This window comes from Triturus cristatus, chromosome 12 (genome assembly GCF_964204655.1).
Source record: "Triturus cristatus chromosome 12, aTriCri1.1, whole genome shotgun sequence".
Classification (NCBI taxonomy): domain Eukaryota; kingdom Metazoa; phylum Chordata; class Amphibia; order Caudata; family Salamandridae; genus Triturus; species Triturus cristatus.
The window spans coordinates 708296944-708319930 of NC_140595.1; the positions used below are offsets into that span (position 1 = coordinate 708296944).

The 22987-nt window shown below is 43.4% G+C and overlaps 1 pseudogene across 1 annotated transcript in view; it reads left to right on the forward strand.

Annotated features, from left to right (window-relative positions):
• The first annotated feature begins 1441 nt into the window (after positions 1-1441).
• The window catches only part of LOC146780366 (hydroperoxide isomerase ALOXE3-like), an 86554-nt pseudogene continuing 65008 nt past the window's right edge, over positions 1442-22987 (forward strand). Inside the window, exon 1 of the transcript XR_014972354.1 lies at positions 1442-1663. The product of XR_014972354.1 is annotated as a hydroperoxide isomerase ALOXE3-like (transcript). The remainder of the gene's footprint in view (positions 1664-22987) is intronic.

Below are 22987 nucleotides of genomic sequence, written 5' to 3' on the forward strand. Positions count from 1 at the left end.
GGCAATACCGATGCATTGCACGAACGAATTTGCACGGGGCATTCAAAGCCAAACTTGAAACGCTTCCTATAAAATCAGCTCGATGAAAAGCGCTGGCGTGGATTAAACCATAAAACAAGATTAATATTTTTGGTTATGGAAGGGCTTTTGGGACTGTGCTCCTCGCCCCTGTCCAGATGAAAGGGGTGTGTGCCAAAGAGTAGGGATTTTGATAGCCCTGAATCCCTTGCTCGGCCTGATTCATCTCACAAAGGCCCGTAAAAACTTCATCAGTGCGCTCGAACACCGGAGCCTAAGCGAAACCGTAACTAAAATTCCCTAAGAGAGACCCACCCAACAAAAACATAAACAAAAATAATGTCATGAGCAATGCCAATAGCTCTAACTTTAACAATGCCGAGACCGTTGCATTGTAAATGCTTGTTAAGCTTTCTTGCCCCTCACCAATCTTCAGTGCCGTGTGGGTCTCTACATGGCACCTTGAGCCTGTGGGCATGGGTTTTGACAACTTCCTACATATTAACCAGTCTCTGGTCGAGACTATGAACCCTGACCTCTGATCAATGCCTCGCGCATGCCCCCTCTAGCTCTGCCTCTTCTCAATCGTTCCGTGGGCCATCCTACTTGCAAACGACAATGCTGCCTCTGCTCAAATTCTCAGTAAACCCACAATATAAAATCTGTGAGGACTTCAATCTTCATTCCCCGTACCTCAATATAAATCGTGCCGATACCTGGTAACGGATCAATGTATTTCAACTCTCAAAGCCAAAACACGACTTAGTCCAGTTCTGGTTTTAGTAAAGTTAACAGCTGCGTACATGACAACAAGGACGAGGCGCGCCAGCCAAGGTTTTCGGTAAACAGCCAGGTGCATTGTGGGAGTTGTAATCCTGGACAGCCTAAATTCATACAATTCAAATTACACTTGTGAAAAACATAAATTGTAAAGAAAAACCTCTTCTCTGGAGTCATTTTGGAATCTTTTTCCTAGACCTAGAAATATTTTTCATGCCAGGATTTTTTTTATCGTACTGACAGTGGTAAATGAAAACTTCATGTCCCAGAATGCAATTTGCTGTTGGTTACAAAATGGGGCCTTAACCAGAACTATGTGGAATGCCTCGGTTGTGTTACAGGGCGAAGCGTTTTTGTGGCAGGCACAAAAGTTACCTCAACGTCATTTATTTAAAAAATGGGAAAACTCTAGAAATAAAGGGGCGACCAACAAGGGCTAGTGGCATAGCAAGGCACCCACCGCCCACAACGCAAGTAAGGAACCCCCTTTCGGTTGGCTGCTAACAGCGATTGGTGGGATTGAAGTCTACGGCTCAGGTGCCGCAGCACCTGTTGCGCTCATTAACTGATGGACGAGGCCTGGGGATGATGAAGGTCCCGCCTCCCGCGAGAAGAAAAGGCAGGGTGCTGGACTCACTCACTACGGCTGGGCTGGAGGGAAGGTCAGAGTCGGGTATTCTCTGAGGCAGGACGGGGTGTTGAAGGCGCGCGCACAGACATGGCTCTTTACAAGGTGAAGGTGGAGACGGGCCCTTTCCTCCAATCCGGGACCTTTGATAGCATCTCCATCACCCTGGTGGGCCTGCAGGAGGTGGGGGCCAAGAGCGCGCTGGACAACTACGGCAAGGACTTTCTTCCAGGAGAGGTGAGTATCGGAGGGGCCGAGCTGCTTGGGTGTGAGGCTGGAAGGTATGTTGGCCATATAAAGCGATTGTATTTCATTGCAGTCGCCCGTGCAGAGCGGGACGAAATGTAGTTGTTGTTCACCATAACCAGTGGCGCGATAACTGCGGGGCGTTGGCTCTTAGATATGATGCTTTTGTGTTTTAGAATTCTATATGTCCATCTGCCTCTCTCGCATTAGCCTCGCCTCTCTTCTTTTCTCACTCAACAGTTTTGCCGTTCTCGGGGATTGTCAATAAATGGTGTAACGGGATCACTAGCACCAGGGTCTTTGAGAGGCCCTTCTTACGTGTCTTAGCAGTTCCTGAGGTCGGTGCTCAATCTGTTAAAAACAAAAAAAAGTGCTGGGAACTCTTTTCTTCTGGTATTGACAAAACGTTCTATCTTCCATGAGGACTGCAAAGCAGCGGACACTTGCTTCACCTCTGCGGTGTGTGCGCGAGGGTTGCACTGGGGTAGTGTTGGGGTGCTGTAGAAGATGCACTGGTCTGTCAATGTGGAAAAGTTGATGGTGCAAGCTCTGCAATCCTCTTGTCCTCTCCTGCCTGTGAAACTTCGCTTAATAAAGTTTGCAACTGTTGGACTTGGCCTATTCTGCAGGGTTTCTCTCCTCAACTGTTTGCCTTCACCCCTCTTGTATTTCTTTTTGGTCTTTCTCTGTGCACTTTGCCAATGCTAACCAGTGCTTGTGCTCCCTCTTTCAAATATAGTAAAAATTGGCTTACATGTGGTTAGCATATTTAATTTACTTGCACATACTTAGAAAAGTGGTATACCATATACACATGGCCTGTAAATACATTTTTTACGTGTCCACAGCACCTCCCCCTGCCTAAAACTTTTTTTTTTTTTTTTTATTAGATATGGAAGGCCCAGAACAGCCCATAGGGAAGGGTCTATTGTAATTTAAAATGTCATACATGCACTTAAGTTTTACATGTCTTCTCTAAAATGTTTTTCACCACTGTGAGGCCTACTTCTCCCACAGGATAACAGTGTTACCTTATTACATGTAAGTGTTGACTTTTGATTGGGAACAGGTAGGAAAGTTACGTTTGATGTCTGAGGCATTGTAAAGTCGTGTTTTAAGTAACAATTCTAAAAATGCCACATTTAGAAAGCTGCTATTTTCTTGTCAAAACTATTTGGTGACTGTTCCTGGGTCAAAGGCTAAGTGTACTCTCCTTTCTGCATTTCTCCCTGAAAGCATCAAAGTAGACGGTTTGGGTGTTGGCAGGATGGGCCATCTCTTTCTCCGTTAGGGCAGAGCTCTCTTCTATCACACTTGCACTTCAAAGGATCTGGCCCAGCTCACACATAGTACTTCATACTAGCCTGTTGTGCCCCCAGACCGATTTTTGACTAGGGCAGGGATATGGGAAATTCCACACACCTCTGAAGTAGGAGAAGCATCTGGAGTTTCCTCATACAAAGTGGGCACCTGGCATAAATCCTGGACTCTCAGAGCCACACTTAACTCAGGATTGCTCTGCTGCCCTGCTACAAGGACTGCCCACCTGCTCTGCTGCGAGACGGACCTCTCTGCTGCCCGAGGAAGAACTGCCCTACCATCACCAGAGGTATTCCAGGAGCTAGTTGGCTGGCTTGCTGATTAGTGCACCAGGGACAGAAAAGACTCCAACCATCTTAAGCCCTGCATCTGGACTCTGCTTGCTGTGAGTTTTGACGTGCCTGCCCATCTGAACTGACGCAACCTGATGCATGACCTTGCAGCTCCTCATTGGAACCAACACAACTTGACTTGGGACTCTCAGCTCCTCATCTGTTCAGACAAAGCGTAACTAAACCGGATTCAGGACCACATATCGCTCCTCGGAATTGCTGGTGCGTGGTGCAACACCCCACATCGAGGACATAAGGTACAATTCTTAGGAAAAAACCTAAGACACTCGGAGAGGAATACTTCTTGTGTCTCACAAGGGCAGAGAGATCTCTGGTGGGAGTACGTCTTCATGTAGTGAACTCTGAATCGCAAGAAGTACCCCACAGTTTGAGTTAACAGTAAATAAAACCTGGTTTGACATGGGGAAGGTGATTACTTAAGCTTCTTAATTATTACCCACTGGGTTGTGGGAAAGGAAAGAATCCCTTTTGTTTTAATTAGCCTCACACACCCTAGTGGTGTCCTGCTTCATCATCGGGTCACCCTGACTCCTAAAGGTAAGGGTGGGCTCAACCGTGTTTCAGAGAACTCCTGGTAGATGTGGCCAGGGGGGTCCTAAAGATAAAAATCCTCAGATGGTTCCAGATGTACCTTTTTTTTTTTTTATTCTTGGAATCGTCTGGGGATATGAAAAATAACATGCAGATAAATGTTTCAGCCCACCAATTGGCCAACACGGGTCCTGGGCTTTCTTCAGTGCAATAAATGTAGAAGTTCCCTCCCTGGTAATGGCAGTGGATAACTATAATGCTACTCCTATTTCATAATAAGGTGCAGATAGCTGCTCCTTTTGTGAAAAACAAAAGACCAACTTATCTTTAGTTTAGAGGATATTGTTCCTTCTTTCTTTGCCCTTTTCCTCCTTGTTCTCCATTGTAGTTGAACTGCATTAAGACTCATGGTATTGCTTCGTTTAGCCTTGTGAGTTTGATGTTGCTATTCCTTTTGGATGCCAAAATGTACAATGATTTTGACTAATCTGCGTAAAAAAAAAAATTGCATTGTAACTCAATGCCTTCGCCGCTTTGCTATGTATTGCTAATTCACTGTTATGAATAAAATTCAATAAAAGTTAAAATCCACTGAAGAGTAACCTGTTTTATAGTATTTCTAGTCCAAGATGCGTGTTCCTGGAGACATTTGTGCGCAGATGGGCTTGCCTTTAGTGCACTGGCAGCATGATTGCAGCATGCTTCTGCACCAGCCTAAAATGGGCGTCTCATTTAAGAAATGGATGCCAAAAACTTTCTCTCTAAAAATGCATATAAAGATCTAAAATTATCAACGGAACTCAACACATCAGGAAAATATTCAAGTCCAATCTGAACTTCATGGAATGTGGCAAATTTATTCTAAACTGACATCCCTTGTGAAAAAAAAAAAAAACATGGCTTTGTTCTTCTAAATATATTGAGTATGGAAATGCACAACACCACTGAGACGTCCACTTGTACACTCATAAACTTACCACTCATAGACCCAGTCATGGTCTCCTAGACTTCCTCAGATACCCCCTGACACATTCACCCTTCCACTAAAATCCACACGCACTTTCAAACACCCACTAACAGACTCACACAGGTACTGGCATATCCATTGTTCAACAGTTCAGGTTATAGCTTTGGAACCCTTTCTGGATGAACCTTAGAAATTCAGTAGAAAAACAAAGTTACATGGACATTCTAGTTGGGGGGGAAATGTAATTTAAAAAACCTTGGCAATTCACTGAACAAACCAGAGCTTGCATAGATGTTCCAGTAGGGCTTGTGTTTCACTTGTACGAAACCAGTGAAATTTGGCAGTTGCAGTTACCTGAGCGAAATATAACCTGCGCCCCTGCAATGCTCCCTTATGAACTAAAATTTTACACCACTCATGACCTGGTCAGTAACATCGCGCTCACAGGCCTACTCTGATTCACGCCCAGTTACTGCACCACTCAGACTTTTTGGAAAAAATAAGATATTTATAAAGCAAATAAACAACATTTTAGGCAATCGGCTGGCTCTGAGCCTTTTTGTGTACATTGTTGTGATTTGATGGATACACAAGACAGGATGCAGAGTTTGACTATGCTGAGAAACAGGCTGCTGCCTTAGTGTTTGAAGTGAATTCCATCACTAATAGATTCTATGCATGTCAAAAGGCAGATTGTTGTAGATGGAGCCCATGTTATGGTCTCTGAGGAATGCAGAAACTTTTTTTTTCTGTTCTTTTTTTTCTCCAATAGTTGATTGGACGTGCAGGTGAATAAAATTAGGTTGTCTTGAAAGGATCAGTAACTAGATGTATGATGGCCTCTGGGGAAAAAATGTAATAGTTGTATATGCTTTAATTCTTTACAGTAAACACCACCTGCTGCAGCTCATTTTGTAACTATATGGTCATTCTAGAATATGCTGTGACCTACCGGTTCTAGTGGATTCCTATAGAGATTGTAAGTGTATTGAGGGAAGGGTGTTAAAGGGCTGTGTTTTTGAACATAAGAGGCTTTTAAGCCATTATTACAAGAATCCGTCTAATTTCCTAATGGGGGCTTGCTACTAATGTACAGCAGTTTTAAAGTCCAACCTATTTATATATATTTTTTTTGTGTGAATTTCTCACGAATATGCACATACCCTACCATATTGGGCTTCTTTAAAAAAGATTTGACACATACTAACCATTCAGAGGTGGTATTGCCAAACTAAAAGATGAAATGTTTTTATTTGCTGCCTTCTGCACTAGGAGGGCAAAGTAGAAAAGGTTGCCATTAATGATTGCTTTGACTGAGCGGTGTAGCATTCAGCCTTTCACATACGCCATAAGTTTACTAAAACACAGGGGATTATACTGGCACTTGCATTACCATCTCGTAGCACAGCTGCACTTGTACACTCATTCACATATCTAGCCAAGTGCTGACACACCCTAGCCTCTCATCCAGAGAAGTAGTCCCATCAAACATGGTTTAATACAGAGCAACTCTTTTGGATACAGTAGTATAATCCGTGGGAGACAAATGCATACAGTGACAAATAAAAAGGACCCAGACACATACATGAGCATAGTAATGTTATCTATTATAATAATGGAACTGATTATGATGGTTTTTTATTTAAATATGTAATATGATACTAATGAGAAGGTGAATGTACTAAACCAGACCTAATGTAGAAGGTTTAAGTAGATCAGCCTCTGATGGATCACTGGATTAGAAACTCTTAAGTCTGTTCTTCCATTGACAGGTAAGATCCCTGCTTCAGGTGCAGGCGTGCCTTTTGACTTCTGAGTCTTCCTACCGAAGCTGGTCCAGAGGAACCTCTGGATTCATACTGTAGGCACTGTCATGGAGGCCAGTAGGGGTCAGTCAATGCTTCAATTGAGGTCTGGATTGCTGGGGAGACTTCATTGAGCAGGTGAGCCACTCAGACTTGGGCTGCAGGCATCAGTTGCAGAGTGGGCAGGAGATGTGGATCCCTGGAGCTCGGTTCTTTGCGGAGAGGTCTGCTGTCCAAGAAAGATGGGGTTTTTTTTTTTTTTTTTGTGAAGGGCCCCAGGGTTTTCAGAAGCCACCTGCAAAACCTGTCATAGTGTCATCCAAGCTAAAGACCAGTTGGTAAGGCTTATAAAAAGCAGTCGTCCTCTTCTGTCTTCTCTGCAGGGATGTAGTCTTCTTGGGTCATCGCAGATCTAATTTCCAGGTCTGGGGGAGCAACCTAAATACTAGATTTAGGGGTGATTTAGAGGAGTAGTGGGTAGGGCCAATGGGCACTTGACCTGGTGTGACTACACCCATAATTATTCGACACTCCTGTGGAAGGGGCATAGACCTAGACCCCCCTTTCCCCCCCCCATCTTCAAGATGGTGTGGTCTGAAAGATGTGCTTCACCTATCTTCCACTTAGAGGTGGAGTTGGCAGAGGTGGGCACACCTCCTGTTCTAAGTTTTCCCACCGGTCTTCCTGCCTAAAGTAGGGATGTGAACCAGGGGCTGCCATCTGCTGTTAACCGCCAAGGCTGGGGGTTGCATTACAAAGGCGGCAGGCCTGTGAAGCATCCCCTTAGAGCACTGGCCCATCCTGGGGGAAGAGGTGTGACGCCTCTGCCCACTATGTGCATGATGTCTGGTCCCAGAGAGCAGAGACTCTCTGCCCAGGGGTCCAGAAACCCATCTGTGTGTGGCAGGTGGCCTAAAGCCAGTCGGATCACACTAGGGTTGGTAGGTTTTCAGAGGGCACCTCTGAGGTGCCCTCTTTGTACAGGTTTTATTAAATCTCACACTGTCATCAGTGTGGATTTTACTACAAGGAGCTGTTGGTTACCAAACACTCCTGGCTTCAGTGAAGACATCATGGTGCTGGGGAACTGGAGCTTCCAGCCCATGTACTCCTCATGGCTTTCCTGGCACTTACATCTTTTAAGAATTGACTTCAGTATTGTAGGGGCAAATCTACTCTTACAGTTATGCCCTCATCTGGGATATAGTGCACCCTGCATTAAGGCTGTGAGTCCTGCTAAATGGGTGTCTTTCCTATACCTACAAACAGTGCTGGCTGGCATGGCAGTCAGAGGGCCATGTCGACTTTTTCTTCACCTCACAGGGGCATGCGAGCTGCAAGGGCAGTGGCATGGTCCTAGGGAAGGGGTCCCAGTGGTCCCTCTTCAGCTCCCAGGCACCTAGTATTACATTTACTAGGTACTTACAGGGGGTAGAAGTACCAATTGTTAGGTTTTAGTGAAGCACTGGCGCAGGGGACTAGATTGGCAGGGACCCTGTAAACTACAATCGAAACCGCATCAAAACTGGGCAGAAAGTTGACATGGCTAGCCATGTCAAAAGAGGCCCTTTTTCACAATGTGGAAAATGGAGATATACTGAAGGACATTAGAGTAGGAGTTCTGACAAAAGAGGAAAATCGTGCTTTGGAAGGCACCTTATCAAAATACAATTTCTATCCCACATTACAGCAGAAGAACTAATACACAACTTCGTTGAAAAACTGAAACCACAATTTGTTTAATGCCTGAATGCTCCCACTTTTTAATGAACAATTACTATAACTGGAGAAAGGGAAACTATAGCTGTTGATGAAATGGAACATCAGTCATAATACTACTTGCAGAAACTAAAAACAAAATTTAATTCTTTGGAGAGGTCTGTATTCAACCCCAGGATTAGAAAAGCGTTTACGCGTGAGTATAAACTGTCGTAATTTTGTATTGCAATTTAAATGTTAAGGGAGAGTTACTCAATGGTGCAACAGGAGAAGGTATTGATCTCATTGATTTCCCAAATAGACGAGAGAGAATATTTGCCTGTAAAATCTGATTAGCTTTGTCAAACAGATTGGCCAATGTGTTGTGCGTTTTTTGCTACTGAAACACTTGTATGTGCCGTGCCAGCAGTTCAATCTCCAGCATGTACTGTAACAATCCATAAATCGCAAGGTTTGTGTGGATATGCAGTTTTAGTTAATAATGGAACTACTTTATTTAAAGAAGGAATGTCCTATGTAGCATTGTTGTGAATTAGAATATTGGCTGGTTTGTTTTAGATTGGCCTTGATAGGACATTCAGTGCTGATGAAAGCTGTGTAAGAGGGTACAATTGGTTAAGAAGTTTATACGCTCCTCAGTTAGGCCGGTACCCTCTTTATGAGGAGCAGATAATGTATCCAAGTAAAGACAATCCAGAATGTGTTAAGAAGTGAACTGGAAAACGACCATGAGATTGTAGGTTACTAGTTTGAAAACAGTTCAGGTGTCCACTGCTATGCGAATGTTCCAAATGTACTGTTCCATTATCACATATGATCAACAAAATTGAACAGAAATCAGGTGAGATTGTGTTCTGCATTGTCATTTGCTCCATGGTTTACGGACTGTCGGACTGTAATGCATTCTGCTTTAGGTATCCAAGATCTTTCAGATATGTGGCAGATCACTAAAATTTACTCTGAACGCTCACCAAGAGACCATTCTATTTGGTTACCTTTAGAGTTTTAGAACAAGAAGTAAATATTTATGATTTATTTAGACTAAGTTACAAATGGAACCATGACTGTGAAGATTGCTCTTCCACATCTAGCACTGAAATTATTCTGAACAATTTTTCTACTTCACATTAACAGATTCTAAAACTGTGCCTTTTGGGTATTGGTGAAAAAGTTTAAATATGACCAGCCCAAACCGCCCATCCGAGGTTTAATCTACATGTTTTCTAGGAAAAACTTATAATGATGCAGATGGTTACAAACTGGAAATCAAATTTCCCACTTCTAGGCAGCACAAGTATCAATTCCACGTTTACTAATTTGCCTAGTCTTTCCTGAAGGAGTTATTGCAACCTCTGGACACTACACTCTATTTAAAGAGCAAAACTGGATGGACAGATTGTAATGACCGCAACCCTGCATTGAAATCAAACTCGTATCTTTTCTTTCTTCAACCAGAGTACACGAGGAATTGGGGATAAAGTGGTGCAAGGTGTTTCTTCTACGTGGTTCATTTTGTCTTTTGGACCTTATTCGGCTTATAAGAGATAATGTCTTAAAAGTTTTTCCGAATTCAAGAATCCTTTTATCTTCCAGAAAGGAGTACATTTAACATCTCTAATCAAAGTCTGGAACTTTATGGACATAATCCAGTTACAGCAGCAAAAAATGGAAAGCAGAAACTGCCTTTGAAACAAAAAGTAACCCTTTTTGTTTCTTTAAACTTCAACGTACTCCTTATGGGGAAAAGGGTTTGGGAATTTGTCTACATGGATCATCGATTTACTTATTTGGCCTACCGGGGATTGTTTTCAAGAGGACCTCCAACTAAAGAGCGGCTGAAATGTAATTGTAACTTTGTATCCGATATAATAATTTAGATTTATCTTACATTTTTGGTTTAGATTAGTATAGTAGCTCCAGATAAAACTGATTATTGAACTGTAGTGAGTGCAATGCCTGGTTTTTTGTCCCCCCCCCCCCCCCCCCCCCCCCCCCATAGATTTATGTTTCCACACAGTTAGAGGATGATGTTTCATACAGACCATGTTTTATGGTGAAGTTTTGTTATCCTCTTGGTCACCACTCTGGCCTTGATCACTTACCTTGCCCTTATGATGATCCTAGTGGCCAATCCATTTTACTCTTTTTGTTTGTAAATACTGTTTAAAGTATAAGAAGTGGCTTTAAACCCCTTATTCTAAAGTTTGCACTCATTAGTCTGGATAACACTTACCTGAGGTTGCTTTCCCTGGATGAAGAAGAGCTGGCTATTAGCACAGGCACTTTTTGAAAATTGCTGTTCGAGCACGTCCGATGTCCAATCTTTGAGATTTACATTATTTATTCATGTATTTTTGCATGAATCTGAGATTGTATACTGTGTGTTGCTAATGGATTTTATTTTGACTCTTATTTGTACATTTTATAATCTGTGCTGTTATGGATACGACGTTCTCCAAATGGTGTCTTTGAACCTTGAACCCTTGGTTAAGTATGAAAGCTGAGAATGGTAGGAAAGGGAAATTAAAATGGTTTAATGTGATACTATTAAATCCTACAAAATGGCTACTATTTTTGATACATAATATCAACACTTTCATTACAGAAATAAAAAATGTATTTAATTCCGTAAAATGTAATACTTCTGGTTTCTTTTTGAACCAATAAATGCCAACCTTCTCCTAATTCTTTCTGTGTTCAAGAAACTTGCGTAGTCACGGTACACACTAAGTGATGCAGCTAGTGAGACACCCAGATAAACATCAATACAGCCATTCACAGACCTGCTCCCACACCAGTACATGTCCTCACCCAAACTCTTATTCATCGATACAGTCACTCCTGTACCCTTTCTCTTGCCCATACAGTCACTGATTCACCCATTCACCCATTCACGCATGCGCCCTGTCACTCACTGATAGTCACACACTCACCCATACAGCAATTGACTTGCCTACACAGCTACTCGCACCTACTCACCCATACACCATTCATGCGCTGGTTGTTACTGCTACTCACATACCCATACAGTTACTCACACCCACTAACTCGGATGCATCTGTTCACATGTACTTGTTCATCCATACACCCCTCATGCACTCCGCCCACCAAGCCACTGACCCACTCATGCACTTGCCCTCACTGATAAAGCCCCTCATGCATCATTAACGCACCCATGCAGGTACTTGCGCACCCCTGCACTAACTCCGTCTCACACCCGCTCACTGACCCCCCTACAGCTCCTAACTTACGCATGCAGCCCCTCAGTCACTCATTAATTGAGGCAGTCATGCATTCACTCACTACATCCTCTCATGCAGCTTCTCACTCATAGAAGCCCACACTCACACTCACTATCATACACATACTCATTCACTCATAAAACCACTTGTACACTTGCTCATACAGTTGCACACTAATTCAGGCACTCATCCATACAGTCACTTGCATAGCCAGTCACTCGCTTATATAGACACATCCAATCTGTCACCCATGCAGCCAATTACTCACACACTAGTACAGCCACTCGTCTTTATACGTACAGTTTTTTTTTTTTTTGTGTAAACCACAACACGCTGTGCTAACTTAATTTTTTTTTAAACATTTTGTAATTTTTTTCTTTCTCAATCAAAATGGCAAGGGGGAATGGAGGGGGGGGGGGAATATGTAGCCTTGCTGCTTCCAAAATGAAATGGACATGCTGCTCACCGGTTGTCACGGTGGTGTTGCAGTCAAGGCAATAGGTCCCAATTCACCTTAACTCAGGAGAAATCTTGGTGTGTCTTCTCTCCACTCCTGGTGGCACTCTCCAGGAGCAGGTGGTGCATCCCCGGAGGGAGGATGGTCCCTCTCAGCTCTCCTTTTGTGCCCTCTTCAGGCATGTCTTGTGGTAAAACAAGCCAGCTATATCACAAGAATACCTTTTGGCAGGGCTCCCTAAAAGAATCTTATTGCACAAGCTGCATTTTTGACTTTTGCAAAAATCTTTGGATTCCCCAGAAAGAAATTCCAGGCAATATTTTGCTTTTTTGTGCTGGTCCTTCATCACGAGTCTTCATGATGATCCTCTGGCTTCTGTACCTCGTTGCTGTGGCAGCTCCTGCTGCTCACCGCCTTCAGTTGCCTAAACGTGACATAACGCCTGGAACAGAAGTGCTGTGATTCACATCATATTTGCAATCAATAAAATCTTTTGGAACAAAGTTAACTCGCTGCACCATGGCAAGGAGAGACTTGGAGAAATTCGTAAATGGGTGGTTTATTATGCAACTAGTGTACAATATACACTAGGCATTTACACAGTGGGAAAGCCTTTACTAATTTGCAAGTAGGAAGTACCGCAGATGGATAGATATCTTTTAGGCCAAACTGTAGACAATCCTTGAAAGAAATGAGGTTCCATTATGGCCCTGATGCTCAGATCAATTAAACCTAAACAGGAAGCACTTGCAAGTATTAAATATAGCAGGCACTACAGGTGAAGCTCCACTTGAGTAAAATAATCTTGGACGTGGCGGATGCACAGCAAAGAAGTTGCCTCTAATATTCTACGTTAAAGTGATTTGAATTCCTTAATAGACGTGAATGCATTGGTTCCTTAATAGACGTGAATGCATTGGTTCCTTAATAGACGTGAATGCATTGGTTATCTATTGGAGTGCAATCTGAACTTGGATGACTGCTCTTACAAGGCTTTGCCAATAAACAAACCACTCATCGGGAGTACATGGTTCTCCCTTTTTAAATGCTTCAAGTATGCAAATGCCAAAAATTGATTCCACCACTCGAGCGCATGCACACGGACCCTTACAGCCACTAGTGCACACCCACCTCCCGACGGATAGCAGCATTCACTCAACCACTCAGACCAGGCACTGATTCAACCAATCAGACCCAAACAGCCACTCACACACCCACAAGCAGACCCATTGAAACATGCACCCACTCAGACACTCCTATACTCCCTCACAGGTAGGAAATCAAATTTAAAAACCTTAGAAATTCCCTTAAAAAAAGGTGTTTACGATGTTGTAGTTGGGAAATGGAATCTAAACTGTAGAAATTAACTGGAAAAATACAAAGGTTACATGGATGTTATAATTGGGGGGGGGAGGGGGGGGGAAATGACTAAACCCTAGAAATTCTTTGGAAAAACAAAGGTTAGGGAAATGTTACAGGTTTAAGATTGGTTATGTGGATGTAGTGAGTGATGTCACTGACCAGGTTCTGAGTAATATAATATCTGAGGCATAAGCAGTGCATGGCGGAGGGGTAAGTTAGTTAGCTCGGGTAATTAACGGCAGAATTTCTATAGTTTTGTTCAAGTGAAGCCTAACTAAAACGTCCCTGTAACCTTTTTGTTTTTATTTTTTCCAGTTTATATGTGGGGGTGTATGTATATGTTTACACACTACAATTTAAGTGTAGGGTAAGCGTGTAGGGCTGGGTAGCGGATATAGAGTACTAAGGAGTTTTTTTTCTTTGGTGTAGGGTTGGGTAAGGGTATTGGGTGGTAAATGTATTGGGGATCAATAGGGGTATAGGGTGGGATCAAACAAAGGTTAATAGTTAAACTCGGGTGCTCACTTATGTATCTCACACAATTTCAGCTTTTATCCAATATTGCAATGTGCTGCTCAAAGGAAAGGTGTTCACCCCACACCCTTTATATACCAAAAGGCGTATAAAACAAAGTCCTTAAGCACACCATTATGTAGAGTCCAATTCAAATTATTTCCTAATTCCACAGTTCAGTAGTGTCACATGTCCGTTTTTTTTTTTTTTTTTTTTTTTTTTTTTTTTTTGTGCCCATTGCCAACCCGTGCTTTGTTGATCGGGCGTCTTGCCCCGTGGTTTATCGGGGCTTGATATTCTTATATGTATCTCAGAAGAGTGAAGTATTCACGAGTGTTACAAACCTAAATTCAGACTTTAATATTAGTCCAGCAAGTGTTTATATGCAACTGTGTCACACCATATGCATGGTAACTATTGCAGCGAGTACACTTCACAAATTCGGCATTGGAGTGTAAGGTGGTAAGGGTGTTTTTATGGTTAAAGGGTGGGTAAGGGTATTATTGGGGTGGGGAGGGTAATTTAAAAAGGTGGGTGGGGGAGGTCTCTTTCCCAAAAATTGTATATTTTATAGTTTGTAACACTTTCCTTAAATAATGCTTAAATTTAAAGTGTCCATGCATGGTAAAAGCGTACATGCTATTTGTCAGCACTGTAATGTCATACAACCAGTCGATGCCCATTGGATTTAAGGCATAAAGCAGGGTACAAAACATCATTCACAAAATGCCTGGGCTTTGTTTAATGAATTTGCCCTGAACAAGGTCTTCTCAGGAAAAGGCAGTAGTCCCAGCTTTTGGATGTATGCACAAGGATCTAGGCAAGCCTCCTCTGGTGTAAAAGTGGTGGGTGTTGGTAAAGACGCTGCTGTCTTCCTTTGAAAGGAAGCAACTGAGCCAGTGGTTCCCATCACCACAGAGCTTCTCTCAGACATGGCTGATTACAAAATGCAGGTGGAGACCGGCAGGGTCATCCAGGTCATGACTGCATATCTATCACAATGGTGGGGTCCCAAGGCCAGAGTAAAATGCTCCTTTTAGTTAGCTTTTGCCCTGATTTTATACCATGAGCTGTAAGTAGAAGTATATGTTGGGAGAATTGGCTGCAGGTGCAGACAGTGATGGCCGCATGACTCCTGGGCAGGCACGGGGGGGGGGTGAGTGGGGGGCCAAGAGGTGGCAGGGGCGCGAGGGAGCACATTGAAACAGTTTTAAATTGCATTTACCTTGCCTCTGGTCCTGCTGCTGCGACTTTGCTCCTGCTCTCCTCGTGGGACAGGAAGCCTGGCTCCCCTGACCAATCAATGTTGGAATGCAGCTTTGTGATTGGTTTTGAGCTCCCTGGTTCGACGCTCAACCAGGAAATGGGGGGGGCCTTGGCTTGTTTGACTGGTTTGGGCGGCCCGAGAGTGCTGACCACACGGTCATTGTGCACTTGGGAGTGGGCAAACCTCTCCACTCCGTGAGCAGATGAGCCCCACCCGCAAAGGAAGGAAACATAAAATGAGTTGTTTTATTTCCTTTCCTTTACACCACTCAAAGCCGTGGGCAGACGCTCGGCAGAGGAGCCGCCACTGTGTGCAGAAGAGGGTGGAAGTAGTAAGGTGCCTGTGTTGTGTACGCTATGTACATACTATTGTTTATGCAGCATCACATGTCCATTCATGGCGCTACAGACCGGAGATCACAATTGGAGCATCAGGGCAGAGCGCACACTACCACTGTAGTTTTGTGTCACTGCTGGTGTTTCGCGTAGCGCACTGCGCCCATCGCTTGTGGTGCCTGCGGTTAGTTTCCATGGTTACTTCTCGCTTTCGATCACTGGGCCCCACTCATTTTCCTGGATTCTCCCAGAGGATTATTCCTACTGCCCTGATTTTTGTCCTGTCTGGGTCTTGCTCTCTTGCCTGGCCTCATTCTCTCCTCAATTAATTCTGATTTTCGCTGCTCTCCCTGCCTCATCTCTCCTGTCCAGTTCTTGCTGGACGAACCGTTTTCTCGCTCTTACTGTTACGGTTTTACCGTATCTTTGATTTTTGGGAAGAGGAGATCACTAATTGTTCAATCTTTTCTTTCACTGCCTCCTGTCTCTGCTTGCCAGGCCCTGAACCACTTCTTTCCTTTTCTCTTAAGTAACTTAATTCCACACTTTGCCTGTTCTTCATCGTTTATACATTCAATTATTTTGCACTGCTGTCTCTCCGTTGTACCTCCACTGCTCCCTTTCAACAGTTATTGGTTTCATCACTCCCTACACGGAGTCTACAGGAAGCCTACAAAACAGCCACTTTGTACCTAACGATATGAGCCAGTCCTAGCCCATGTTAACCTCTGCCTGACCTCAAATACACCTGTGAATCTGATGTAGCACACATCTGTCCAGGCAGGCAACTAAAGCCAAATTTCGGGGGGGGCTGAAAAAGATTTCGGGGGGGGGGGCTAAGTCTTCCAGCCATAGGCAGAATGGCTGTAAGAAGGGGTGAAGACACAACAAAAGCCTCATTAACGAGTAAATGGTCTTTTAAAGACCCGTGAAGAACTCTGGTGCGGCTGCAATTAGACGGACGCCAGCCCGCTGGGTTGTCTCGGCCGGGCTGTCACACACGACGGGGGGGGGGCTGAAGCCCGGTGAGCCCAATGGGTGTTGCGCGCCTGCATCTGTCCAAGTGCATGAACAAGACCGGAAAATATAACCTACAATGAAAAATAAAAGCACATTCAACTAATCTTTGGGAAATGGATTGACCTGGTAGGAAAGCTCAGTTGGTTAATGCGCATACTGCAGATTCTTGAAGTGGTTTTCAAAGTAATATTTTTAGGAAAAAAACAATTGTCCTATACGTAGTGCAGGCCTATGTTTGTGGGTATTAAAAGACTGGTAACACTTAATTGCAGCTAAAATTGAGAATCTGTAATTATGAAGTTCCCAATCAAACATTAGAATTTGAAATGTAATGAGGCTTCCCAATGTTATCCTATGGGAGATGTCGGGCTCAAAGTAGTGAAACTAACTTGAGAGCTTTTCACTAAGCGGTCAAGTAAAACTCAAATGCGCTTATCCAACCTCTTAATTGCACTGCACCCTGCCCTCTGGGCTGTGTAGGGCCCACCCAAGGGGTGACTTGTAAGCTTTAAAAGGAGCTTTGGGCCTGGCAAGTGGTATATCTTGACAGGTTGCAATGAGTTTAAAACTGCACACGCTGGCTGCAATGGCAGGCCTGAGACTGGTGTAATTTTTTTTAAAAAAAATTCTTACTTTTTTTTTGACGCCCACTCTCATTGTCCTATCACTAAGGGAGTCTGTAGTACTTTTTATCCATCACACTACTTACATTGTGTTTCAAGACCAGATAAAAGCACCTCTCGCACATGTGGTTTGCTTCTTGTCTGGTAGAGCACTTCGGTGCTGGAACAATTTTCCAAGTGGGTCATTAACTTATTAAATACTCAACTTAAATCCAGAATAACTAAGTCGTATAAAGACCTTTCACAATAAGATAAAATAGCACATTTGTAAGAATTAAAAATAAGTGCAAAATACGCAGCAAGTGTGTTCCATAAAGGGAAGTCTCTGATCTAAATTAGAGAATAGGGATGCGTAGGCATGAAGCCTTAGCGCTCAGACAGTGGAGAGTAGCAGAGGCTAGAAGGATGTTCTGAGGTTTGCCCTATGCAAGTCTATGGAACAGTCTATTACAAATCGACAAACTAGTTCAAATTTGCAAATGCCTTCTGTATAGTCTAAGCTGTTTATGGAAATACCTGCCAAGTACCAGCTCAGACTGACTTGTCTGGCATTTCCAGAAAATACTAAGGACACTATCGCTAAACTTTCTCCAGCCTTGCATTACTGCCACCTTTTTCTGTTCCTCGGACACTGGTGAGCGCACAGTGTGCCAAGCATTCGGTTCTGAACAACCATCTTAAAAATGCAAAGTGCATCAAAGCATGATGCATAAAAACAGCCTCTATGTTGGTTTGTCCTTTGGTGTACTTCACACTAGTCAGGAGAGTTGAGTCTTGAAATAGAAGTAGATTCTGACATGCTACTTTTTGAAGGATGACCTTAAGTGGTTGGTTAGCAGAGGGAAGTGCTTGAGCCCACCGGTCAAGTGTTGAATACATTTAGAGAAAGGTGAGCAATTTTAAAAGCCCAACAAATGGAGAACCAGACTGTTAAGCTATTCATATTGGGTCAGCAGTTTTTTGTTTCTGGAATCCTTGCTTTACTGTTGGCAGCTTGGCATAGGTGTCCAAAAAGGTAATCAGAACAAAATGCATATGGGGCATATACGATGCCACTATAACATAGCAGTTGATAGTTCCGTTTTTAAAAGAAGTTAACTTTATTTAAAATGACTAAAAGTAGTCCGTATAAACCAGTGGGTTGCCGGTCACTAGCAAGTAGGCACTTTGAGGCCATTTGGCGATCCAATGGAATTGGATCCAAGCTGTTGGTTCATCCTTTAGAAAAGCTGAGAAGGACGAAGGCGCTGTCAGCTGACGGTGGCGCGAGATTAGGGAAAGGCCCTTTGTGGTTTCCAGTAGTCTGATTCATCTCTCAGTCTATAAACCCTTTTAGACATTGACATTCTATAGTAGGGCTAGACTTGTAGCTGTACTGGAGCGTGGCACCACAAAGCTTGGCACCGTTTTCAGACCTGCAGTAGCTTCAAACTTTTGAGAATTCCTAGAAATACAAAATTGGCAAATCTAGACATTTAAGTCACTTATTTGAGGCAGGATGGGAACTTTAATCCCCATTCTTAAGATGAAGAGGAAAAAACCAGTAAAAGTTGTTTACTGCTTCGTATGTGTTTTTGTATTTACATACTGCAACGCTAACTCCAAGCCAGCACTATCCCTTATGTGAGTGTAAGATACTGGGGTATTAGTTGAAAGGGGGAATACCACCTTGTAAAAACCATAATCCTTGTCATGGTGAACCCTTAAAACCACTAAATTACCTAGAGTTTAACCCGTAAGTAGCTGTGGCACAGAGCAGGTGGGCTTAATTTAGAGGCAATGTGTACTATATTTATACAGTTCTCAAACAGTAAAGTCAGTATACAAGAATCCCAAACCAATTTAGAAAAATTGTATCCATTTCAATAAATTACATCAAAATGAGATCTAATAAGGGCAACCGGAATTTTGAATAATCAATGATAAAAATATCACCAAAGACTATTGGGAGCCAACCACTCATTTGACTGCACATGCCTGGGGTCAAGTTAAGGTTGACTGTTTTACTTTTGGGCTTGTTCTCTAAAATGTAAGTGGGGCAAGGCAGCAGGCTGTGGCCAAAAAGTGCTCAACATGGTCAGATAGCTGCTGGAAGAGGTGACCTTTGGCAGGGAAGCTTCACCTGGTAAAGATTTCTACCTTTGGGCTGAAGTGTGGTGTGTGTGTGTGTGGGGGGGGGTAGTTTTTCTTCTTCTCTCTGGTACTTCCAGTGGGACAAAACTGCAGCTGAGGAGAGCTCCATGAGCAAGTTAACTTCTCAGCATGGTCCAGACTCAGTCTGAGGCTTGTAGCTGGATCCAGGGTGTGGAGTTGGAGCTGGTCTGCTAGTAATACAGGAGAATGGCCTATGGAAGAATGTGTGCACGTGTAATTCGCAGGTCTGCTCAGACAGCAAGTCCAAAATTTTCTTTCACAGGTCAATAGTCTTTTCTGGACGGTATTGAGGGGCAGGGTACCACATTTATAAAAAATATTATTAAAAAAAATACCACATTTATACCCTGTGGAGGGGAGGGAGAAAACTCATGACCACTCCGTAACCAATGGGGTCAAAGTTCCCAGGTGTGACCCAACCCACTTCTGCAGCATCTCACATGTGTTCTACTGCAAATAATACCTGGTCCCCTCTGCTTAACATATGGCATACCCCTTCTGTCACTCCCTCCCTCCCCCCCCCCCCCCCCCCCCACTTCGTGGAGCTCCTTTTCCAACTCCTGAGTTGCAGTCCCAAAAACTAGCAGCAACTTCCCTGTAGTTGCTTTAAACCAGTACTGTGGGCAGGTCCTCTCACTTGGATTGGTGCTCCCTTGACTGGGCAAACCAAGAAGGGCTCAGCCCAGGGGCCATTTAACATTATCCTGTGATAGGCCTCTTTCATGCTAATAAAGTTCCAAGGCAGAGACCAGATGGTCGGTCAGCCAGACGAACAGAACAGGTCTGCACACCCAAGGTTTTTGTGTCTGTTCTGGGAGCAAGTTCACACCTCCTCAAAGGGGCTATTTGGCCCATGCAAGTGGGCTTCTAGAGGCTTTAAGCAGGTAACCAGCAACTTCTGTAAGTATTTGTGCTTCTCTAGGGAATGAACAACCATGGTACAGTGAATATAGCTGTTGGGGATTTCTTTACTGGAAAGACATGTTTAACATGCAACTTGTGAATGTTCTAATTTCAAATGCAATGCACTCTGCCTTAATGGGTTGTGTGGCCTACTTAGGAGTGACTTGGTAATTAAAAGTAAGGGTTGTGCCTGTCAAAGGATTCTTTTGTCAGGTCAGATATGAAGTTTGACCGTATACAGTGGCGCTACACCAACCAGGCCTGCTGCCATGTTTGCACTATCACTGCTTAAAATGGCACAATGGGTGCTGGAGCTCACGGGTGACATTTAACTTGCAAGCTCTGGGTGCACTGTTATCAGGCATTTATAGGCAAGTTAAATATGCCAATGTTGGCATGTTCAAAGGAGCACAAGCCCGTTACCACTGCTGACCTGTGGCAAAGTGCAGAGCTCTATAATTAGTACATGGAGATTGGGACTAGCCAGAAACCACACACCATGTTGGGCCTAGCACAGAGACCAGAATTCAAACCTGGATATACAGGTTACTAAGGTGGCAGCTTGAGCTGAGGGGCACCGCTACTTCCACTAGTGGTAATTCAAAGGTCGGAGTTTGTAGGTAAGCTTCCTAGCACAAAAATGTGTACGTTATCAGAAAGTGCCTCCTAACTCCCAGTTGGATGCAAAAGTCCAGTTGCAAGTGAATTTCTGGTTCTCTTTAAGGCACATCGAGCTTCCCCAGTATCCAGGTCCTCCTTAACTTTCCCATGTCAGGAGAAACCTATAATTTGGCAAGTAGCCTCTGCTGGAGAGGATGTGGTGTTTTTGTCCTTGTGAAATGCCCTTGAAGTTATTCCAATACCAGCAATTCCAAACAAATCTTGGGACCAGGCTCTCCGCAGTCCCTATGAGGCAAAAGGGAATTTGCATCCGGTAAATTTCTCCTTTTTTTTAGGTCGAGCCTGAGTCAGCACAAATGCACTGCTCTGCGAGACTTGTTGTGGTGGAATATGTAAAGCCCCGCCCACATTTTTCATTGGCTTGTGTCATTGTCTTTGCAAATGCTGGCTTGCGAGTTGTAGTTAGTCCCTGCTTGGTACCGCCTTGTCTGAATTTGTAAACATCCATGGCGACTGGCCCCTTTACTTTCCATGCAACACCGCATGTCTCATTTAGTCTGTAAGCACTTTTCTTTAATGTGTTTCTCCTACTGCGGGCATGACGTGCTTTCCTCGCCATGCCTGCTTTCACTTTCAAGCAGCCCCTCACCATGGCAGCCACTTCTTTGAAGTGAAATAGGTCTCACATTTACAAGAGTTTGAGCTATTGTCTTTTTAAATGACAACTGCCTAAACTCTCGTAAACGTGAGATCTATTGTATTGCCAATGCTTGTTGTCTCTGCTAGCAATCTCCTTCATAGAGGGCTTCCAACAGTTAGTGTCCTGCATCTCTTGCCTGTGTGCATCTTGCTCCTGTGCCTCTATCTCTAAAATAAATACCACAGTCAAAGATACAGACCCTGGAAGTCTCAAACTCCAAGGTTCAGATTTCCACAAGTGTTTATTCAGCTATGCGTTTCACTCACATAGGGACTTTGTCACAGCCTGAGCCAAACTTAGTGTGCCCAATCACTGTAAAATAAGCTTAGTGCATCAATGGGCTTTGAAAACCTTTCAGAATGTGCAGTCATCCAGCACTTTGGACATTTTTCATCAGCGACCCATCCTATTAGCATTTCATATGACCCTCCTATTTAATTTTATTTACAAAAACGTTACAAAGTATTTAAACAATATAGTAAACATTAAGATTGACAGTCATTATGTATAAGTTGCAAACCCCATGATACCAGATGTGACTATTTGGAGCAATATAGATGTACATGTGTAATGACTTTCTGAATTGGTTATTTAATGCACTACAGATGCAAAAACCACACAGATGGAAGAAATGCAAGTAAAATGTGCCCCATGGCTCACAGCAGAACTAATACATGCCCATATGCAGTTCTAGCCATTACAAAAATGGGGTAACCCATGGTATGGGGACCTGGGTATACACCTGATACCAAAAACAATGGTCCTTGACCAATTAGTTAATACAAGTGAGCCAATTGCTTCACTTAGTCAATTAGGTTTATAATCTTGAGCTCGGAGCCCAAAACACTTTTTAAAGGGAAGGAGCTCACAATACTCAATATACAATTTCAATCCAGCAAAGAACAACATCCAACCTTGTTTAGATTATCATACATATTCATTTATTATTGAATAAGGCAATTTAAGGTTGCTCCAAGAGGAACGTGCAACAAAAGAAGGTGGTTAAGAGTGAGTGGGTGAAGCAAGGAATGGAAACAAAGTAATAAAAGACATTCATTTGGTTTACAATAGGGATCGGTTGTAATTCACCGTCCAAAAAACCTGGTCACATTTCTCAATCACAGATACATATTTTTGTATTTCAAAAGACCCAATAATTGGTCTAGCACAAAGGAACTATATGTGTGTCCCAGGTAATAGAAAGTAAGCGTCGACGTTTCGACCCGTCTTGAAGGCCTTGAGGAGATTTAGACCTTGGCCGTGCGGATCTTCATCAGGACCAAAGGGAGGGGGTTGGGGCAACCTGACTAGGTGATGAATTTGATCGTCCACCTAAAATGTTAAAACACGGGGAAGTGAGGATGTCGTCCTAATTAAAACCAACCACTAGAACCACGTACGTCATAGTAAATCGTGTACCTGA